Source organism: Schistocerca piceifrons, chromosome X (genome assembly GCF_021461385.2).
Source record: "Schistocerca piceifrons isolate TAMUIC-IGC-003096 chromosome X, iqSchPice1.1, whole genome shotgun sequence".
Classification (NCBI taxonomy): Eukaryota; Metazoa; Arthropoda; class Insecta; order Orthoptera; family Acrididae; genus Schistocerca; species Schistocerca piceifrons.
Genome location: NC_060149.1, coordinates 575,997,293 through 576,020,862, shown reverse-complemented (window position 1 = coordinate 576,020,862; position 23,570 = coordinate 575,997,293).

The window sequence follows — 23,570 nt, the reverse complement described above, 5'->3', positions numbered from 1 at the left end:
CAAGGCGCCATTACCAGTTACTATTGATACTGAGTCATGTACAGTCAAGAGCGACACTCATGATTAATGGATTAAAGTTAAGTATTCCACCAGCTACGTCCATTTTTCTAAAGTCTAAATTCCTTGTCCTGTTCCAGACCTCACGCCAGCCTGCGTGAGCTACAACATGTGCCTTTCGGCTTCCTCTAGTACCCGGTGTTGGCTCTCCTGCCAACCACAACACATATTACGAAAGTATAGATTCGAATTCAATCAAACACGGCATGTTAGTTTCCGAAGCATTAAAATCGAGATTGCGATGTGCTTTTGTAAGCTAATCACAGCTCATGTCATGTGATCTCACCATTCGATGACAGCAGATATTCAGAGCATAGGACACATGATGTATTCAGCCAATAGCAATTTTACTGTTACATAGCGCTAACACACAAATAGGAAAAGTTAGTGGTTTAAATTTATATACATAGTGTAGCTATAACAAAAGCTAAGCTTTTACATATAATATTGGTCTTATTTTGCATGTATTACACTTAAGATGCATCACACATATGTGCCAGTAAAATTTTAAATAATGACGTAAATGTCTAGTCCTCTGGGTTTGAAATTCTTCTAAGTGGCTGGTCCTCAAAGTGTTAAGTTTTAAATTAGAAGTTTAAGAAATTCATTTCATGTTAATTCATGTAAATATTTCATCTAGGATAAAAGGAAATTTACTTTGAAAATAACCATTCACAGTATTTTCTCGCGACCTGATAGGAATAGGTTCATTCAGCAGCTGCCAGAGAGTCTAATAAGACAGACGTTACTGTGCATGCACAGCTATGATGATGTAGGAAGCTCTTATGTTCCTATGTATTCACAATGAAATAGACCCCAACTAGATATTAAGTTTTTCATTGCGATTTTTGGGATACAAATTTTTTTGGGGTACAAGTACTGTATTACTTCACGTTTGGTTCTTTATTATGGCATATTACCATATGTGCCAGAAGATGAAAATGTGCACTTGTAATTCAGCAAGCAGCTGAAACTAGCCAATAAAGTGGAATGAAACACTTCATTTCAAATAAATAGACTATCTCTTTTGGAAAGATTAATAAAAGTGAAATTTCTTTAACAAAGCGACAAAAATAACTTCATTGTTCTGCAAGGCGGTTAATGCATGACTGCTAAAAATGTGGAACCAAAATAAAATCAGAAAACAATCTAATAATGTACTTTAGCCTTCTGTAATTATGTGGATGTATTTTAATTCACTTGATATGTCCTGGCTATAGAAATCCATTTTGTTATCATTTGACATGAGAGTTGCAAACGGAGAGGAAACTGCAAAATCACTAAACACAAACACAGGTCACATGGAGACTACCCCACTGCAACTCAGACTGCTCTGTGCATGCTGGCAGTTTTTGGTGCGCCAGAAAAGTAGCATCTGACTGCTTCTTGATACTGCTGATACAGATAACAGCCACACTTCAAGTAGCCAGAAGCGGAAGAAGGTACCAGTCATACGGGACTCAACTGTGCATGAACCTGCTGGCATTTGCTCAAACGAACCTAATGTAAACAGTTGTGACGTCTCGCTCATTGGACGCAGTTTGTTGTTCTGAAGTATTGCATATCTTCATCCTAGGGCGTCTGACACATTTTGCTGTTGGTAGACGCTTGGGTGTGCACTGTGTTTTGTAGCTGTAAATGGTGCATTTTTTTTTGCAACGTAATTTTTAAAATTTTTTTATTTATTTTTTTCTCTCGTTGCTGCAGTATTGTTCTACAATACCAGGATGCAGCAAAATTCTTTGTTAGCATATCAATTCTTAACAAGTAAAATTACAAAAATTTAACTGAAAACAAAAACAATGAAAAATTCCCGGAATTCTAAAAACTTCCCAGGTTTCTCATGGTTTTCTCCCAGCTGAAAAAATTCCAAGTTTTTTCCCAGATTTCCCGATTGTCCAGGGGCGTATACACCCTGACAAATAGTGGAAAAATCGAAATTTTTTATGACTTTATGAAATTCTATAGTCTTTCCTGATTACATTGATATATACATTATAGGGTTTCAAATGAAAAAGACCCATATATACCTAATTTTTAGTTACAGTCATGTATGCCGCCACGCCCCCTTTATTTCTGTTACAGAAACCAGTATTATTTCGAAAAGAACTGTGAACATTCTGCTTACAGCTATTATACGCGTGATACATTGTATATGTTGATAATGGTGCAGGTTTCTAGGGTCTGTAAATGATTATATTTGCTAGTATTTACTTTCGTTGCGCTGCAGCAGTTTGTTAACATGTTACTGAATGTTTGTTCCCCAAGTGCTACATATATCTGTGGAAGTACATATCTTTTAGTCTGCAATAAATACGAACTATGCCACATATCAAGAAATTCAATGAAAGGAAATTCCGTGGTAACCAGTTCATAAACAAAGCAAGCCACACTGTTGAAAGTAACCTATGTATCAATTCTTCAGGGAAGAAACTCCCACATGGCACACCTCCTGGTGATACAAATTTTTGTGTTAACAATGACACTAGTTGTAGGGGATTTGTTGTTTTTGATGTGGGCCTCTTATCTTGTTTGATAAAGGAAGTGGCGAAATGTAAACAATGTGATGGTGTAGGCTCTCTGGAAATAACTGAACAACAAAGTAGCATGAAGGGTTTAGTGTCAAAATTAGTTGTTCTGTCTAGATCCTGCAATTAAGCTACCTCGAAAATGACTTCGAACATTGTGCATAATTCATATGATGTGAATTTGAAGTTAGTGTATGCGGTACTTACAATAGGAAAAGGAAGAAAGGCTGCTCAAACGTTTTGTGGTTTGATGGACCTTTCTCCTCCTCCTCCCAATAGGTTCAGCAAGTATATAAAAATACTTTTAGGTGCTTTGACAGTTGTGTCTAAAGCATCTATGAAATGTGCAGTAGAAGAAGCTGTAAATATTAATAGAACCAGGGTCATTGCTGTTGTGCTTGATGGGACATGGCAACATTGAGGACATCATTCCTTGAATGGTGTTGTAAATGCTACTTCTCTGGAGAATGGAAAAGTTGTTGACGTTGAGTGCTTGTCTAAGTACTGCCACACCTGCCATGGTAACACTGTAGGACCTATTTAACATCAGTGTTCTAAGAATTATGATGGATACAGTGGAGGTATGGAGTGTGATGGATCTCTAAAAATATTTCAGAGGTTGGTGCCCGTTTATAACGTTAGATATACGAAGTACCTAGGTGATGGGGACTCTAAAACTTTCAATAAAATTTATGAGTTCATTGTTTATGGTGTTACCTTGGTAACAAAACTGGAGTGTGGTGAACATGTGCAAAAGAGGATGGGTGCTAGATTGAGGAAGCTAGGAAGAGAAATGAAAGGAAAGTTGCTATCTGATGGAAAATGTCTGTCCGGCTGAGGCAGATTGACAATAGACATCCTTCAGAGTTATTATTGACTGGCTATTAGACGAACTGCGCCTCTGAATGATGTTACAGCAATGAGAAAAGCTGTATGGGCCACCTACTTTCATAAGTTGTCCACACATGAACCTGTTCACAGACTTTGCCCTAAAGGAGCAGATTCTTGGTGTGGTTACCAAAAAGCAAAAGAAAATGGTCAAATATACCATCATAAGCATTCTCTCCCTGAGCCTGTTAAGACTGAAATAAAACCAAATTTTAGAGACCTGAGTAACCCTGTTTTGCTTAGTAAATGTCTTGATGGGAACACTCAGAATACAAATGAAAGTTTCAACCATTGCATATGGGAACGATTACCCAAGAATTTTTTGTAAGACTAAATACATTAAAAATTGGTGTACTAGATGCAGTAATATGCATCAATCATGGAGTGATAGGGAGGTTGGAAGTCCTGAGAAATTTAGGCATAAAATGTGGCTCTAATATGGAGGATCAATTGTTTGCGTGTGAGAGAGAACGGGTGCATGAAGCTAAAAGATTCGCTCTTCAAGTTACCAAAGAAGCAAGAATGCCAAGAAGAAGCTTGAAGATGAAGAAATACTGCAGGATGAAGACTGTGCTTCAGGAATGTTCTCAGGCACAGTTTAATTGGACTCATATCTTCATTTGCAATTTCCCACAAGTTGTATTTTTCAGAATTCAGGTACAAATATTTCCTAAAGTTTATAAAACATTGCTCTGATTTTTTTTCTGTGGCTTGCAATAGTCCATACTTACGTAGTAGACCTAAGCTTTATTGCAGAATCAACTAAATTATAGAAAAAATAACATTTTTATTAGGAAGAAAATTATAAAAATTAAAATGCAAGATGTGATTTTTTTTATCCTTATAATACACATAAAAGGTGGAATTAAACAGGTCTAGTACTTCAGCCATCATGTCATGGGTATCTTGTAAAACTATGGTCTTCTTCAAATGTATCAGATTGGATAAAATGGTACCTCAATTTGAGGAAGCATTTTGGAAAAAAAGTTACATCAATTTCTTTGTAATTTTTTTTAATAATCCTAAGCAGGCTCAATATTTTCAAAATATTTCTAATTTGTTTGGAAAGCGTGCTCCATTACCTAATATCAACAAAAAATCTGTAAAAGATATACATTATAAACAGTGCCTGAGAGAAGTAGATGTCGATTTTTACATAATATTGAGCTGGAACAGTACCGTGTATGCTTAAGTGAACATCAGAGAAAACAGTGATACAGGTTTTCGTGAATGTTCATGTATACAATGTGTGCCTACAGCACAGATAAACGTGAGTCGCCATGGGATCAATAAATTTCAGAAGCATCAACAAATGCTACAATCTCACGATCGACAGTGATGTTCTTTAGGCCCTTATGATTCTCGGCACCTCAAATGTATTTCTGTACGATAAAATTCATAACTTAATATTCTTTAACTTATTCGGAAACCCACAAAATAAGTTTACTGTCAATACATCTTTAACATATGCTGACCTCCAACATAATTTTACTATGTAGTGAGCGAATTAGCATATCTGAGGAACATGGTATCATCTAGCAGGAATTATGTCGAGCAAATGGGGAAAAAAGTCTGTCGCAGTGTGCTACCACATGGTAGCACTGACGTAAACTTCTAGGTGAGTGGCAAAGTATAGCTGTGCACATCGTGAACAATGCATGCTGTTTGTCAAATTGTAATGTATTTGGCCCATAAGGCAATTCCGTAACGCGAGTTGCGCATGTGCAGAAGCTCCTTAAAAGGTGCACAAATGAAGGTGTGCTCGCGACACCGATGCCAAGTTTCACAGAGTCTAGAGGAGCAATAGCACAATAGCTTTAAGTGCCGTATCCTTCAGTCCGCATAATCTATTTTATGTTCAACAGCATTCAAAGAAACAAACCGACAAATCCGCAAGGTGTAGAAAGTTAGTGTGTTCATGTGCTCTTACACAGCAGCCAGTGCATAACTAATACGCTTTTCTCCATCTTGAGAGTCTAGCACACTTAACTTGCACACCAGTCAATTTTCGTGTATTCTTATTACCCTAGTAGACAAACTGCAGAACGTTGTTGAACACCACACAGCAGTTGTTTGCTAGAGCTTAAAACACTTAAACGGTCTTGTTTGGGGTCAAACGCACGATATATTCTGTAGTTCTAGATTTTAACCTCCAGTCAGGTAATACCATGTTATTTGACAAAGTACGGCATAAAACTTCGTCCTTGTTGCATGTTTGGATAACTTTGTTCACACCTGGGCCTGTGATCTGACATATAAATGTGTTATAAATGCTTAACCTACAGTTGGAGGTCGTTTACGTTACAGTCTGTTCCAACCATCTTATCGTTGTCCACAATTACACTGCTTTATCGCTTGCGGTCTCCTTCCATGCAGAAGTCGTGGTTTCATATCAGGTAGTCGCACATCTCGATTTTAATAAAAATCTCTGCGAAATCTTGCGTTATGTCCAAATCCAAAGGTAACAGTCGTCTACCAACAGCTGCTGCGATACTCCTGGCAGCTCTTCAATTAGAAGATCCATGTTAACATTAGCTATTTTCACATTATGTAAGAATGTTCTCATTTCCTCGGAATGGTTTCCAGTGCTGCATTGCCGATTTTATTCAATATTCCTCTTGATGTCATATTGTCGCTTCAGTGGAGGAGAAAAGGTAGGTTCGTCTTGGCACCATGTCTTGCATTAACGAACTTCGAGAATTTACGATGTAGATAGTATTTAAATGATCCACACATTTCCTTCTTTAACATTACAGATCGTCCCTTCTCTAACTGCTCCTGACAGTCCACTTGATCACAGATTTTAGCTACCACAATGATATCGCAAAACAGTTCTGTAATAGGAGTAAGTACATTTAAATTCTTCTTGCTAAGAAGAGTACCATTTTCGGTGTAATTTATGTTGCCAATGTCAGAAACAAGATTGTCCAGTTTCTCCACTAACAACAACAAACAAAAGCGTTCGTCGGTTGGTCTTGTTTTCCTCCATGACAGCTGAGTCATGTTTTGCCCTTACGAGGAATCCATGTCGACGCTTTCAACTACCACAAAAGACTGATGGGTTACATCTGTGAAGCATCCTTTTAAACTCTAAAGATCGAAGATGGCGGCACTTCCGGTCACGTTATCTTCCGGTCCTACATTCTAAATTTGGTTGTACTTTCAATCCAGTTGTAAACGCCTAACCCAATTGCCCTATTTTGCGCGCAAGGTGTTCGTGGGAGGGAGACTGCCCCTCGCGAGTACCTCCCTTATGTATAGGGCAGAAACAACGCAGCCAGAATGTATAGTACAGTACAGTAATGTACTTGGACACATGTTTATGAAAGGATAGTGCATTACAATATCTGCACAGTAGAGGATGGGACTGCACCTGAACACTGTTTTCGATGGGGTGGTACAGCATAGTATTCGCACAGCAGAGTATAGTGTTGTACCTGGACACGGTATTGGGATGGGCTGGTACAGCGTAATAGTTGGAAAGTATAGGGTAGTGCTGTATCCGGGCGTGATGGCGAGATTGTGCGGTGCGGGATAGAGTGGTACTTGCGAGGGGCAGTCTCCCTTCCTCTCGCAGACACCTTGCACACAAAATAGCGCAAATGGGCTTGTAGTCTACAATTGCATTGAAAGTACAACCTGTTGTGGATTGGCAAGAGAGCCAACCCACTATGAGAGGAAGCCGAAAGGCACGCATTTTAGCTCACGCAGGCTGGCGTGAGGTCTGGAACAGGTCAAGGAAATGAGACTAGCAAAAAAAGGACGTAGCTGTGGAATACTTAACTTTAATCCATAAATGGTGAACATCGCTCTTGACGGTACATGTTTTACAGCATCAATAGTAACTGGTAATGGCGCCTTGCTAGGTCGTAGCAAATGACGTAGCTGAAGGCTATGCTAACTATCGTCTCGGCAAATGAGAGCGTATTTTGTCAGTGAACCATCGCTAGCAAAGTCGGCTGTACAACTGGGGCGAGTGCTAGGAAGTCTCTCTAGACCTGCGGTGTGGCGGCGCTCTGTCTGCAATCACTGATAGTGGTGACACGCGGGTCCGACGTATACTAACGGACAGCGGCCGATTTAAAGGCTACCACCTAGCAAGTGTGGTGTCTGGCGGTGACACCACACAACCAAAGTTACATTGTACGACTGGAAGATCACGTGACCGGACGTGCCGTCATTTTGTACCTTTATTCTATAAAAGGAGTCTTGACAGCCGCAACTGATCAGTCTTCTGTGGCAGTTGAATGTGTCAACATGGTTTCCTTTAAAGTGCGTAACATGCCTCAGCTGTTAGGGAGGAAGACGAGACCAACTGACAAACGCTTTCGTTTATGGTTACTACTGAAGAACCTGCACAATCTTGTTTCTGACACTGGCAATACGAATTGCACCGAAAATAGTATGCTCCTTAGCAAGAACAATTGAAATGTGCTTACCCCAATTACAGAACCGTTTTGCGATATCATAATGGTAGTCAAAATCTGTGGTCAAGTGGACTGCCACGAGCAGTTAGAGATGGGACGATCTGTAATGTTAAAGAGAAGATGTGTGGATCATTTAAACACTAACTACGAAGTAAATTCTCCAAGTTCGTAGCTGCAAGACATTGTCGAGGCGAAACTACCTTCTCTCCTACACTGAAGCGACAGTGTGACAGCAAGAGGAATACTGCATAAAATCGTCAAGGAAGCACTGGAAAAGATTCTGAAGGTATATAAAATTCCTGTCTCTATATCACATAGAGTGGAGTTAGCTGCCGTTAAAATGGATGTTCTAATTGAAGAGCTGCCAGGGGTATCGCAGCAGCTGTTGGTAGACGACTGTTACCTTTGGATTTGGACGTAACGCAAAATTTCGTCGGGATTTTTAATAAAATCGAGATGTGCAACTACCTAATATCAAACCACTTCTGCTTGGAAGGAAACCGCAAGCAATGCAACAATGTGACTATGGATAATGATAAGACGGTTGGAATGGTATGATTAACATGGATGACCTCCAACTGTACAGATTTATAGGACGAATTTGTACCATATGTCAAATCACAAGCCCAGGTGTGAACGAAGTTATCAATAACCACCTTATGGATTTTATAAACTGTATAGGCATGTGAAAATAAGAAATTTTTACAGCTTCCTTCGCAAAACAACATGGTATTACCAGACTGGAGGCTACAATATACAACTACAGAATGGGTCGTGTGTTTCATCTTGTGCAAAACTGCTTAAGTGTTTTAAAATCTAACAAACAGTGTTTACAATGTGCTCCACTATACTGTGGGCCAATCGCATCCACGTGGTTCCAGCTAGCTAATAACTTACAAAACAGCTGCTATTTGATGTTTAACAATGTTCTGCAGTTTGTCGACCCGAAAACTAACTGGCGTATAAATAAGTCTACCAGACTCTCAAGACCGAGAAAATTTATGACAGGTCCGGCTATGGCTTGCCAAACATCACGCATGCAGCGTGTGTGGGCCAAGCGCAGGCCAAGGTCGTGCCTGTCGCTCAGCTTTGTTCGGTCCTTCTCAGAAGTACCCGGAACAGCGCAACATTGCATTTAACATTGCAATGCGGCATTTTGCAGTCGGTACAACTCTCTGAGTTCGGCAGAATCGTCGTGTCAATACTGTTTACCAGTCGCTGTTTACTCATGGTATGAAGAATGTTCACAGCACCGGTGACTGTGTACAAAAAAAGAGGCAGTCTAGTATTAATAGTAGGGCAACCTATGTGTCAGTGCACTCTGCATTGTTGCCAAATTTATTCAAGACGGCTGCGATGAGGTCATCCAAGATGGTGGCATGTAGATTTGGCAACAGCGCATGACGTCATTCAAGATGGCGGCTTTTGGTGGGAAAATAGGCCAATTGTGCCACGTCCACTAACCTAACCTCCAGAAAAAATGGCGGGAAGTTTGAATTCCAACAGGGTAACACATGCAAAATCGTGCTTGTCTTTATTATCATTCATTATCATTTATTATCATTCATTCTCATTTATTATCATTTATTATTATTTATTATTATTGACCTGCCTCCACTAGAAAATTCCCTCCAAATTCTAATTCCAACATGATAATGGCTGCAAAACCTTACTTTTGTTTGTTATTATTCATTATTATTCATTATTATTCATTATCATTTATTAACATTCATTGTCATTCATTGTCATTTATTATCATTCATCATCATTTATTATCATTTATTATTATTATCATTTATTATTATAGTCCTACATCCACTAGAAAATTGCGCCAAATTCAAATTCCAACACTCGAAAACTGCACTTCTATTTATTATTATCATTTATTATTTATTCAAGATGTCCGATTTTCTCGGCGAGAAAGCCATTTTCCTTACATCCATAACAAAAATCTATCACAAGGTCAAATCCCAACACCATAATCGATCACACGTACGAACTTTCTCCGTCACTTATCTTTTATCACTGGTAACCTATCAGAATCGCGTCAAATAATAAACTGCACTCGTAGTAACCTAAGTCACATCCTTTGATTTTGCAGGGGGGAAGGGACTGAAGACTTTATTTCAAGCAGTGAGGTCATCACTTGTTCTCCAACACAATCAGCACACATCTTTGATATCGCAGTGCAGTCGCCACGACGTCCGCGCTCCAACTGAATTAGTTAAAATCCTCACCACCCCCTGGCCCCATCTGGCCAGCGTGCGGAACCACTGCCCACGCCCGTCACGTGAGGCGGCCGCTCGTGCTGGACTGCCGGTACGCTGGGGGCGATCCCAGCTATCGCTCCCACGTCGTAAACATGTTTTCGCTGGACACGCTGGAACTTGCGAGTTTGACGTCACAGCGGTCCCTTGTCCGCTCACCACGTGTATTCGTCGCCTCCGCACGTTTCCCGCCAAAATTGTTTGCCTCGGAGCTGAATCACACAATGGTCGGCCATTCCCTGCCACACTTTTGGCGCCAAAGTTCTTTTCCTGGGCACATTCAAACTTGTCGATGTCAACTGCTCACCATCCACCACGTGTCCTTGTGCGGGCGAGAACGCAGTGCTACACTTTTGGCCGCAAACTTTGCTCGACAGTGAAATCCGCCATGACTGTATAACAGCACATTTGATAGGCACTAGAACGCTCGCTAATTGACTCTCTCTCACGCGCATGTTATAACTGAACAATCGCTGCGCCGCCACCCCGCTTACGTCACACACCCTCCATACATGCGACAGACATAGTCTTCTGTAAATATGCTAACTCCCACATCGCTCATCTAACCTATCAATTACCCAAGTACTTAATTCCATTTCAGTTTTAATCATATTAAATAATTCAGTTTACAGTTTCGTATACGTGTCCAAAGGTGTACATCTACTTAATTTCAACTACTTTTCGACGACCAGACAGTCACCTCTTCCTACGAACCAGCGCCGAGTTTGAATTCTGGCACTAAAGAACGTCACTTCCGCTTTCTGTACCAACGTAACAAAGTTGTTGGAAAGGAAGGGCACTTGTACTAACCTCAGCCACCCGACCGCCACTTCCTTCTAGGAACCAGCGCCAAGTTTGAAATCTGCCGGTAAACAAAGCTCACTTGCACTTCCGCCACCAACCTAAGAAAATTGTTGCAAACAAAGCTCATCGCCACTAAACTAAGCCACCAGCACTCAACCTCTTCCAACACGTTTTGGGTAAAAGGACTCACCCTGCACTAGGCCCATGGATGGAGGAACCAATTTACTTAATTTAGGAATGGAGTATATGTATCACACTGACATGTTCCACACCATACAGACCTGCAAAACACTCCTACATAACTCATTTATAATGCTCTAGACACACGCTTGCTAATTTTAAACAGTTATAAATACCTCATAGCACAGCCTACAGACATGCGAACTGCTCGTAAATAATGCAAAACATTTACGTCCAAATAGCCAAACAACTCCTAATTTTCAGAAATAATTTCAGTCCATAGGCTGATGGAAGGAGGAAGGAGTGTACTTTATTTATTTGGGGCATATCTTTCTGAAACTTTTGCGTCTCATAGGTTTCGGTATGTAAGGCTGACATAAGGCAGGTTCGGAACTCCAGTAGCGTACTACACGTGGCAACACAACCACACCCATCAAGATATTCATTCCAGTCCAGACCTCTAATTCCTCTACAGATAACTTTGTCCAGTTATTTGTTGACTCACAGTCTGACCAGATTGCAGTTTTTGCGCAAGAACCATTCAGAATGCGCTGTGCTGCTCGGGGAAGTAAGGAAGGACTGCACTCTATTTATTTGGAGCACTTTTATTTAGTCGTGGAGTATATTTGTCACAAAACATCAGCACTGATCCAACTGTGGTCATCTGACACAGGCCACAAACACGTAAGCAACTTCTAATTTCACCACACAATAGCAAACAGCTCTTAAATAATGCAGTACACAATATCAGCAGACGAGCACTGTACTCTTAAACTCTCCCAATAAAGCACAGCACAGTGCACACCATGCTCGCAAAATAGTGCAACAGACGCGCCCAAACACCCCCAGCTGCCAAACCGACCTAAACTCTCTGCTCGGCCTCCCCCAGACATGACCTCAACACAGTCGCATTCGCGCTTAACATCGGAAAAACTGATATCGCCTATGCGCCTTAGATTACGCTCCAAGGCAGCCACGCGCGCGTGAGATCGGCGGGGGAGGGGGTTCCAAAGCCTCCAGCCAAGTTCAGCTTCCGACCGCTTGTGACAGCCGACCAGAAAGGGCACTCTAGTCTGACACATGTGAAAGTTGCATTGTTCCTCTCATGTATACCGCCAGCATCTCAGGTCTGGACCTGCCTTCACGTCTATTGTCAGTATAGCCCATAGCTCGTTGACACACACGATTAACGCGGCTGGGAAATCATTTACTACTCACTTGCAACCGAGATGGCGATGGAAAACAAATCACTTTGATCTGCGCTACAGGCGCGTGTAATCATTGAGAACTCTCTATTTATTTTTTCGAACAACTTATTTAACCATACAGTATATCTATCATGCTATCAGAAAACACCCACCCAGATGTGCCCTGGGCCATGTTGCACAGTCTACAGACACACACCCAATCATAATTTCAGTACACACTATAGCAAACTGATACTAAATAATTCTTCACACAGATGTGTAGATACGCTCAGTACTCATAAACTAGCCTAATAACGCATAGCAGAGCGTGCAGATCGGCTCGCAAAATAACTCAGCATACGTGCGCGGGTACCCACCCTCTGCACCCTGCCCTCAGGATCGTGAAGTCACCCATCCATCTGATTTCAGACCTCACACAGCCCCTGCTCGGCTTCCGCAAGCGTGAGTTGGAGTGGTCAATACGCTCGTCAGCTGTCAAAGCACACACATATGTCCGTTCAGGACCGCGATCCATCGCAACCCTGAGCCACGACCACTGAATGCAGGTGAAAGTCAACTTTATATCAACGTAGCATAACTCCAAAGCGCAGCCTCCATACGCTAGACACATCATAGCAGCAGCACATGTCTTTACCTCCTATGACACACTGAGAATTGCTCCTGACACGACATTACACGGCCCTTTAACTAAACATGACTACACATCCCTGCTCTCGCCTCGTCGCGTGACCAGCCATCTAAAACCTTCTCAATATTATTCTTAATTTACAACATTTTTTAAAAAAATAAGATCTAATTTACTCCTCCCACCGCACCTAACCTCACACCCGTCCCACCATCAACATGCACAAACGTCCTCAACCCTATCTTGATGCTCATATATCACCCCACAAACCATGACCATCAATCAATTTACAATTCTCATCCCCTCTTTTCGAATTACATATGTAGCCTCTATCTAAACACCAATCAACTCATCTTTCTTGCACTTTCAACACTAAAATTAATTTTACACGCACACCCAGAAATACCAAACGCAATTGAAGAGTCAACCTTATAAACAGAGCATCAACCACATATGACACTCACACCAATATTCAAAGCCTGGTCCATAGTTACCACCTCCACCTTTAATTAAATATTATTACCATTACCTCAGCATCCTGCCAGCGCTCGATTTGGACCTATTTTTCCGCTCTTTACTGTTGTCACTAGCGGTCGAATATCACTATCTATAGATTCCATAAATTTCCACATTAAAAAAATCTCGCCCAGCCATTTAGAGACTCCTATATCCGAACACATAGCATCATTCAACAACTATCACTTGCTCTTATCTAATAACTCATCCATCAGGTCTGTGGGCGAGGTCACCCCTTTCTTTCTTTCTTTCGGCAGCAGACAGCTATTTTTTCCAGGGTAGCTAAATTTCGCCATCAACTTAACATCACCAATCGCGAAACATATCTTCAAATACGTAAACACTCTTACTCAATTACATAGCAGTCCCACTGAGGACATGACCTTCAATATTACAGTTCTTAATCCAATAACCACCAAACCAAGTACTAAATGTTCAAACTAATCCCATAGCGCCATACAAAGCGAGCGTCCGAGCGCCGGCGGCGGCATGTCTAAGCGACATATCTGTCCATCTAAACAGCCGCCCACTCAGCCCCAGGACCAGCATGCTGAAGTGGGCTCTCTCTATACCTGCTCTCCGGCTATTGCCTAACGACATACAGTGCACAAATGGACTCCTGAATAGCGCAGATCTCTATCTCCCCCTTGCAACTCCAGCAGGACATGTAAACAGTGTCTCCCCCAGCCAGCGTACGCGACGTCATTCACCCTTCGCTGACAATTTCCACTCACAAATCTTAAACACTCGCATATATAAAACCATATTCACTCCTGCCAAAACTCACTTAATAATAAAAAAGCATTCTCCCTTTCTAAGCATAGATGAGTATGCATTTATCTTCGCCCATCTGATCTCTGCAATTTAAGTCGGAGAAAGACATATCTTTTACCATCTGCAGCCTGTATAGACACAGGACGACCTCAGTTACTGCAACAGGACCTTGTTTTGACCATTCACCGGAAATGAGCGCAATGTAGTACATCCCAAACTAGATACAAGTACAACAGATCCTCAGCACCCAATCATCTTTATCCTCTACCATCAAACAGGGAAAAAATTTACCAGCTATCAAAGGTCATCATATTTACAAGTCACGAAGGCACCAATGCGATCCACCTCCAGCGAGGACAAACCGAATTTTCTATACTCCCCCCGAATAGCTCAGAGTGCAACCATCCAAGAATTCCTAACAGCTCACCAAGTCAGAGACCTGAAACTGCAGCTGCCTCTACGAACAAGATCATATTGAATATACAGACGCTGCACAGACCACTTTAAAGTTTGATCACCCATATTCTAAGCAAATGAGAAGCTACCTCTGACCTTTGTTCAAACAGTGTTTTCTAACACGCTTTTGCACACTGACGAACATTTCGTCTTTCTGCAGCGACTTCGAAGACAGTGTTTGATTCTAAACAGACATTAACATGGACTGATGCACTGCCTCTCAAAGGAAACTATACCTTTCACTTTGTAAGTCATATTCTTACAGTCGATAGCATAACATTGAATGATTTTAAATAAAGGATAGCCACAACACAAGGAAACTAGAAGAGCCTGGTGGCGTTGTGGCGACTTCCCTCGAAAGTGATTGACCACCTCTACATTGAAACTCATATGTCACAGTGACCAAATAGTTTATAACTCAGCGTTCCGTTTCTAGTGATTGGTCAGTTTTGCACACAAGTACGGGATCACCGTTTACGGTGCTAGCAACCCCAGAAGTTGCGGTCCCTCAACCAAAATTTGTCTCCCAATTCAAACAAGCATTGTCAGTCAATCATTATGTCCTACCCAACGCACAGATGTGATGGATAAGACACCACCGATCTACTGTAATATTATCCATCACAGCTGATATCGGGAAAAATTTTACAGTAAGTCCAACACTGGCCAATCATGTGACAGCTTGTTTTCCTAATTTCAGTATCACAGCTAAACCATACATCCTCTACTTTGCAAGTATCATTGTGAACATTCATAGATGACTGCTCAGCATGTCCATTCACATTTAATTCTCGAACACATAAAAACGATCAAAGTATACCAGACAACGCTATATTTATTTCTAAGACCTCACGCATAGTACTCGGCCAATCTCTCTGCGTATGGCGGTAACAGAGCTATCTCGCCCTCTTATGTTAAAAGACCATCCTCACCTCGGCATTGACCAACCTACCCCGCAACATCCCTACCCAATTATTCCTCAACTGAGCAGACGAATACAGCTACACTCCACCTCTCTTGACTGAATAGAGCTTTCCTAGTCCTAATCCCTCCAAGTGCACCACATTTCTCGAAATGTAACCAAGTCTTGGAGCTTTGAACACCATATCGATCTATAGTATCAGATCTCAAAGAGCCTTAATTTAATAGCATACAGTTAAGAAGAACAAGAACGGAACGATATTTATACACAACGTAGTTCGACACATTTTTTAGTAAATCATCCAGTCTATCATGTGTAAAGTATTGTTCTAGAGTCCAGGATCGGTGTATCGAAGGTTCTGATAAGAGAGAGAGAGAGAGAGAGAGAGAGAGAGAGAGAGAGAGAGAACATAAACACACACACTCGTAAGACTAGAACGTTCAGCACTTAAAAACGGGTGACAACCTTAGATCGCTTACTTTTCCGTCCTGTCAGACATACATCCTTCTCGCTGGTTCCCCTACGCTGAGCTATCTCTCCCCCAATCGTAAAACTTTTCCTTTCTATGATACGAGCCCAATATAGCCGTGCGGACACGTCTAGTGTCCAATGATCACATCCGATCACGAATCAGAAATTAAACTATTACTCCATCTGGTCTATATAAAAATGATAGCTATTAGCAGCTGGTACATCCTACAAGCAAACAGATAAACATAACAGCAGTGTCCAACATGTGAAAATTACAAGTCATCCTATCACCAACTCTGTAAACACCCATCTGTCTGGTAAGTGTGTACACAATGATTACAGACCCTCACAAATACCCACAGCTAACTTAGTTATGACGCTGAAGTCTCGATTTTACACCAAGCATGCACAGGGTGGGGATCACGTAAATCGAAGTGCGTTTAGCGGAATGTGTGAACTTTCATCACACATGAGATGGAAGTCCTCTGATGGCCGACGGGTTCACCGCTAACGATCGCAAGTAGACAGTGCTTTAAACCACATACGGAACACGTGGCCACATATGACTAGAACGCAGGCTATACCACGTGACTAAAGCATACAAATAGAATACTAGGGAAAAAATCGACCTTCAGCAACTTGTCCTTCTCTAGAATAAATGAGTCAACGTTTGAATCGTACCTAGTTGTAGCTCTGTCTCAATCGATCATCTCGTACACTCTCTGTTATCATTTAACACAGACGTCAGTAAGTTTAGACGTGAGTGATTCTCTGTGCTCCTGAAAAGCATCAAATACAGTATTCAACTCACGTATATCACTGCTACCTCAGTAGACATACACTATAATACGAACTCAATGAGAAAAAATTGACTACCTTCCATATTCCGCTCGCTTCGATGTCATCGTTTACCTACATTCTTCTTGTTGCCGCACACTTGACTCCATGTACAAATTCCCCCCTGCAAACCAGAAGATAAGCAAGTACGTCCCCATTTTCACCGCATTTTGGTGTATATTAGGTTACTTTATAAATATGCGCTAATCAGTTTTCCCATTTCTTTCGATTTTATGTCAGATCCATCCATGCGACGACGATATAAGCTATCGAACTGTGTTCTAAAATTGCCTGTAAATGTAACCAAGGCGTATCCAGTCACCTCCATATTCGGAGAGTGCTTGCTCTGTTTTCTGTATCTCTATGTGATGATTGGCTGTTGAGGGTCTGTTGTACTTGTATCTAGTTTGGGACATACTACGTTGTGCTCATTTCCGGCGAATGGTCAAAACAAGGTCCTGTTGCAGTAACTGAGGTCGTCCTGTGTCTATACAGGCTGCAGATGGTAAAAGATATGTCTTTCTCCGACTTAAATTGCAGAGATCAGATGGGCGAAGATAAATGCATACTCATCTATGCTTAGAAAGGGAGAATGCTTTTTTATTATTAAGTGAGTTTTGGCAGGGGTGAATATGGTTTTATATATGCGAGTGTTTAAGATTTGTGAGTGGAAATTGTCAGCGAAGGGTGAATGACGTCGCGTACGCTGGCTGGGGGAGACACTGTTTACATGTCCTGCTGGAGTTGCAAGGGGGAGATAGAGATCTGCGCTATTCAGGAGTCCATTTGTGCACTGTATGTCGTTAGGCAATAGCCGGAGAGCAGGTATAGAGAGAGCCCACTTCAGCATGCTGGTCCTGGGGCTGAGTGGGCGGCTGTTTAGATGGACAGATATGTCGCTTTGATATTCCGCCGCCGGCGCTCAGAAGCTCGCTTTGTATGGCGCTATGGGACTAGTTTGAACATTTAGTACTTGGTTTGGTGGTTATTGGATTAAGAACTGTAATATTGAAGGTCATCTCCTCAGTGGGACCGCTGTGTAATTGAGTAAGAGTGTTTACGCATTTGAAGATATGTTTCGCGATTGGTGATGTTAAGTTGATGGCGCAATTTAGCTACAACTGTAAAAAATAGCTGTCTGCTGCTGAAAGAAAGAAAGAAAGGGGTGACCTTGCCCCCAGACCTGATGGATGAGTTATTAGACAAGAGCAAGTGATAGTTGTTGAATGATGCTATGTGTTCAGATATAGGAGTCTCTAAATGGCTGGGCGAGATTGGTCAATTGATTGATGGTTTGTGGGGTGATATATGAGCATCAAGATAGGGTTGAGGACGTTTGTGCATGTTGATGGTGGGACGGGTGTGACGTTAGGTGCGGTGGGAGGAGTAAATTAGATCTTATTTTTTTAAAAAAATGTTGTAAATTAAGAATAATATTGAGAAGGTTTTTGATGGCTGGTCACGTGACGAGGCGAGAGCAGGGATGTGTAGTTATGTTTAGTTAAAGGGCCGTGTAATGTCGTGTCAGCAGCAATGCGCAGTGTGCTACAGTGTCATAGGAGGTAAGGACATGTGCTGCTATGATGTGTCTAGCGTATGGAGGCTGCGCTTTGGAATTATGCTACGTTGATATAAAGTTGACTTTCACCTGCATTCAGTGGTCGTGGCTCGGGGTCGCGATGGATCGCGCTCCTGGACGGACATATGTGTGTGCTTTGACAGCTGACGAGCGTATTGACCACTCCAACTCACGCTTGCGGAAGCCGAGCAGGGGCTGTGTGAGGTCTGAAATCAGATGGATGGGTGACTTCACGATCCTGAGGGCAGGGTGCAGAGGGTGGGTACCTGCGCACGTATGCTGAGTTATTTTGCGAGCCGATCTGCAGGCTCTGCCATGCGTTATTAGGCTAGTTTATGAGTACTGAGCGTATCTACACATCTGTGTGAAGAATTATTTAGTATCAGTTTGCTATAGTGTGTACTGAAATTATGATTGTGTGTGTGTCTGTGGACTGTGCAACATGGCCCAGGGCACATCTGGGTGGGTGTTTTCTGATAGCGTGATAGATATACTGTATGGTTAAATAAGTTGTTCGAAAAAATAAATAGAGAGTTCTCAATGATTACACGCGCCTGCAGCGCAGATCAGAGTGATTTGTTTTCCATCACCATCTCGGTTGCAAGCGAGTAGTAAATGTTTTCCCAGCCGTGTTAATCGTGTGTGTCAACGAGCTATGGGCTATTCTGACAATAGACGTGAAGGCAGGTCCAGACCTGAGACGCTGGCGGTATACATGAGAAGAACAATGCAACTTTCAGATGTGTCAGAGGAGAGTGCCCTTTCTGGTCGGCTGTCACAAGCGGTCGGAAGCTGAACTTGGCTAGAGGCTTTGGAACCCCCTCCCCCGCCGATCGCACACGCGCGTGGCTGCCATGGAGCGTAATCTAAGGCGCATAGGCGATATCAGTTTTTCCGATCAGAGACTTTTGGTCGGTTTGGCAGCTGGGGGTGTATAGGCGCATCTGTTGCACTATTTTGCGAGCATGTCTGTGCGCTGTGCTGTGCTTTATTGGGAGAGTTTATGAGTACAGAGCTCGTCTGCTGATATTGTGTACTGCATTATTTAAGAACTGTTTGCTATTATGTGGTGAAATTAGGAGTTGCTTACGTGTTTGTGGCCTGTGTCAGATTACCACAGTCGGATCAGTGCTGGTGTTTTGTGACAAATATACTCCACGACTAAATAAAAGGGCTCCAAATAAATAGAGTGCAGTGCTTCCTTACTTCCCCGAGTATCACAGCGCAGTCTGAATGGTTTTTGCGCAAAAACTGCAATCTGGTCAGATTGTGAGTGAGTCAACAAATAAATGGAAAAATTTATCTGTAGAGGATTTAGAGATCTGGATTGGAATGCCTTATGTCAGCCTTACATAACGAAATCTATGAGATGCAAAAGTTTCGAAAAGATACGCCCCAAATAAATAAAGTACACTCCTTCCTCCTTCCATCAGCCTATGGACTGAAATTATTTCTGAAAATTAGGAGTTGTTTGGCTATTTGGACATAAATGTTTTGCATTATTTATGAGCAGTTCGCATGTCTGTAGGCTGTGCTATGAGTTATTTATAACTGTTTACAATTAGCAAGCATGTGTCTAGAACATTATAAATGAGTTATGTAGGAGTGTTTTGCAGGTCTGTATGGTGTGGAACATGTCAGTGTGATACATATACTCCATTCCTAAATTAAGTAAATTGGTTCCTCCATCCATGGGCCTAGTGCAGGGTGAGTCCTTTTACCCAAAACGTGTTGGAAGAGGTTGAGTGCTGGTGGCTTAGTTTAGTGGTGATGAGCTTTGTTTGCAACAATTTTCTTAGGTTGGTGGCGGAAGTGCAAGTGAGCTTTGTTTACTGGCAGATTTCAAACTTGGCGCTGGTTCCTAGGAGGAAGTGGCGGTCAGGTGGCTGAGGTTAGTACAAGTGTCCTTCCTTTCCAACAATTTTGTTACGTTGGTACAGAAAGCGGAAGTGACCTTTCTTTAGTGCCAGAATTCAAACTCGGCGCTGGTTCGTAGGAAGAGGTGCTGTCTGGTCCTCGAAAAGTAGTTGAAATTAAGTAGATGAACACCTTTGCACACGTATATGAAACTGTAAACTGAATTATTTAATATGATTAAAACAGAAATGGAATTAAGTACTTGGGTAATTGATAGGTTAGATGAGCGATGTGGGAGTTAGCATATTTACAGAAGACTATGTCTGTCGCATGTATGGAGGGTGTGTGACGTAAGCGGGGTGGCGGCGCAGCGATTGTTCAGTTATAACATGCGCGTGAGAGAGAGTCAATTAGCGAGCGTTCTAGTGCCTATCAAATGTGCTGTTATACAGTCATGGCGGATTCCACTGTCGAGCAAAGTTTGCGGCCAAAAGTGTAGCACTGCGTTCTCGCCCGCACAAGGACACGTGGTGGATGGTGAGCAGTTGGCATCGACAAGTTTGAATGTGCCCAGGAAAAGAACTTTGGCGCCAAAAGTGTGGCAGGGAATGGCCGACCATTGTGTGATTCAGCTCCGAGGCAAACAATTTTGGCGGGAAACGTGCGGAGGCGACGAATACACGTGGTGAGCGGACAAGGGACCGTTGTGACGTCAAACTCGCAAGTTCCAGCGTGTCCAGCGAAAACATGTTTACGACGTGGGAGCGATAGCTGGGCTCGCCCCCAGCGTACCGGCAGTCCAGCACGAGCGGCCGCCTCACGTGACGGGCGTGGGCAGTGGTTCCGCACGCTGGCCAGATGGGGCCAGGGGGTGGTGAGGATTTTAACTAATTCAGTTGGAGCGCGGACGTCGTGGCGACTGCACTGCGATATCAAAGATGTGTGCTGATTGTGTTGAAGAACAAGTGATGACCGTACCGCTTGAAATAAAGTCTTCAGTCCCTTCCCCCCTGCAAAGTCAAAGGATGTGACTTAGGTTACTATGAGTGTAGTTTATTATTTGACGCGATTCTGATAGGTTACCAGTGATAAAAGATAAGTGACGGAGAAAGTTCGTACGTGTGATTGATTATGGTGTTGGGATTTGAACTTGTGATAGATTTTTGTTATGGATGTAAGGAAAATGGCTTTCTCGCCCAGAAAATTGGACATCTTGAAAAAATAATAAATGATAATAATAAATAGAAGTGCAGTTTTCGAGTGTTGGAATTTTAATTTGGCGCAATTTTCTAGTGGAGGTAGGACTATAATAATAAATGATAATAATGACAAGTACGGTTTTGCATGTGTTATCCTGTTGGAATTCAAACTTCCCGCCATTTTTTCTTCTGGAGGCTTAGGTTAGTGGATATAGCACAATTGGTCTAATTTCCCGCCAAAGTTCAAACTTCCCGCCATTTTTTTCTGGATTTTAGGTTAGTGGACGTAGCACACTTGGCCTACTTTCCCACCAAAAGCCACCATCTTGGATGACGTCATGTGCCTTTGCCAAGTCTACATGCCGCCATCTTGGATGACGTCATCGCCGCCATCTTGAATAAATTTGGCAACAATGCAGAGTGCACTGACACATAGGTTGCCCGACTACTAACTTTCCGTCGTCACAGTCATTCAATTTTATGTATATTTACTTAAAATGAATGGATTGACAGAGAAGAGGGATGAGAGTTCTCAATTCGCACAAGTGTTGTACACTGCTTGTTTGCTACAAAATGACATTATATTACTGTGAAATACGAATATAAGCATTTAGATGACAATGACAGAGCAAAATAAAATGGTTCAAACGGCTCTGAGCACTATGGGACTTAACATCTATGGTCATCAGTCCCCTAGAACTTAGAACTACTTAAACCTAACTAACCTAAGGACATCACACACCACCCAGTCATCACGAGGCAACAGAGGAAAAAAATACAACGATAGACGGAGGGGATTCATCAAGAAATTTGCTAAATTTGCAGGCATGTAGCTCTGGAGGAAACTGATGGCGGTAATTGTAAAATATCAGAAGTTGCACTCACTATTCCATTTTCAGTTGCAATAGTTTTCAATGGAAATCAACGAGTTGTATGGAGTCTTCTTATATTACTGCAAAGTACACTGGTTAAGTGAAGGAGCAAGCCTGGAACGATTTTTCGATTTAAATCTCCCTATTGTTGAGTTTATGAAGGAAAAAGGAGTGCAGAAACGAAAATTAGAACATCCGGAATGGATTGCAGACTTGGAATTTTAAGTGGACTTGACTGCACACTGTCCATAGTACGACATTGCAAAGTAACTTCTTTCTGACGTGATGGAGATGCATGCAAAAAGAAAATCACGTTGTAGAAGTTACATATTCCGCCAAAGGTAATCCTGTTCCCTAAGATCTCTGGCGTTGAAGGAGGTTTGAATAAATTCTAGCCTTGTAGGAATAACGACGATAGTTTTATAAAGGTTTTGAGGTCACTGTTAGTCTTAGATCTGCTTTCAAGATCATGTTCCGTTTCAGTTGAAAGCGCCCCTGTGTATTTTCAGATGTGACTGATTCGTCTGTAAGGTAATTGCAGATTTAATTACAAATCTTTTTACGTTAAAACTGTCCAGGCAGTCTACATTGCTCTTCTCATGTGGATTTTCCATGTCTGCATAATGAGATTGCAAAAGTGCCACAATATTTCCATCGCAGTATTTACATGAAAGATCTTTTTTTTCGATTATGAAATTAGATAAGTCACGATTATGTAACAAATTGAGCGCGAAACGCTGTGAAATTGTCTGCGTCTGTCCGTATCCTGTCAGTTTGTACCAGAAAAAAAATTATGTCTTCAGTGCACCAAAACTAATTAATTAATACTAAAACTTGCTTTGTTTGTGATCTATGTCCTTGAGAAATGTACAATATAAAACCAAGTCATATGCAGGATGACTGTCTTCCACGTATGAGAATTCCTTGAACTAAAATTCCCGAATTCCCTCGCCTAGAAGAACTGCAGGGAGAAATGGAGCTAATAGTTTAAAACCATAAAACAAGTACTTTACAGGAAGAAAATTAGGTACATATTAGAATTCGAGAATATACCTTCTCTGTATTTGTCAAATTACTGACTGGAGAAAGAAATAGACGACTCA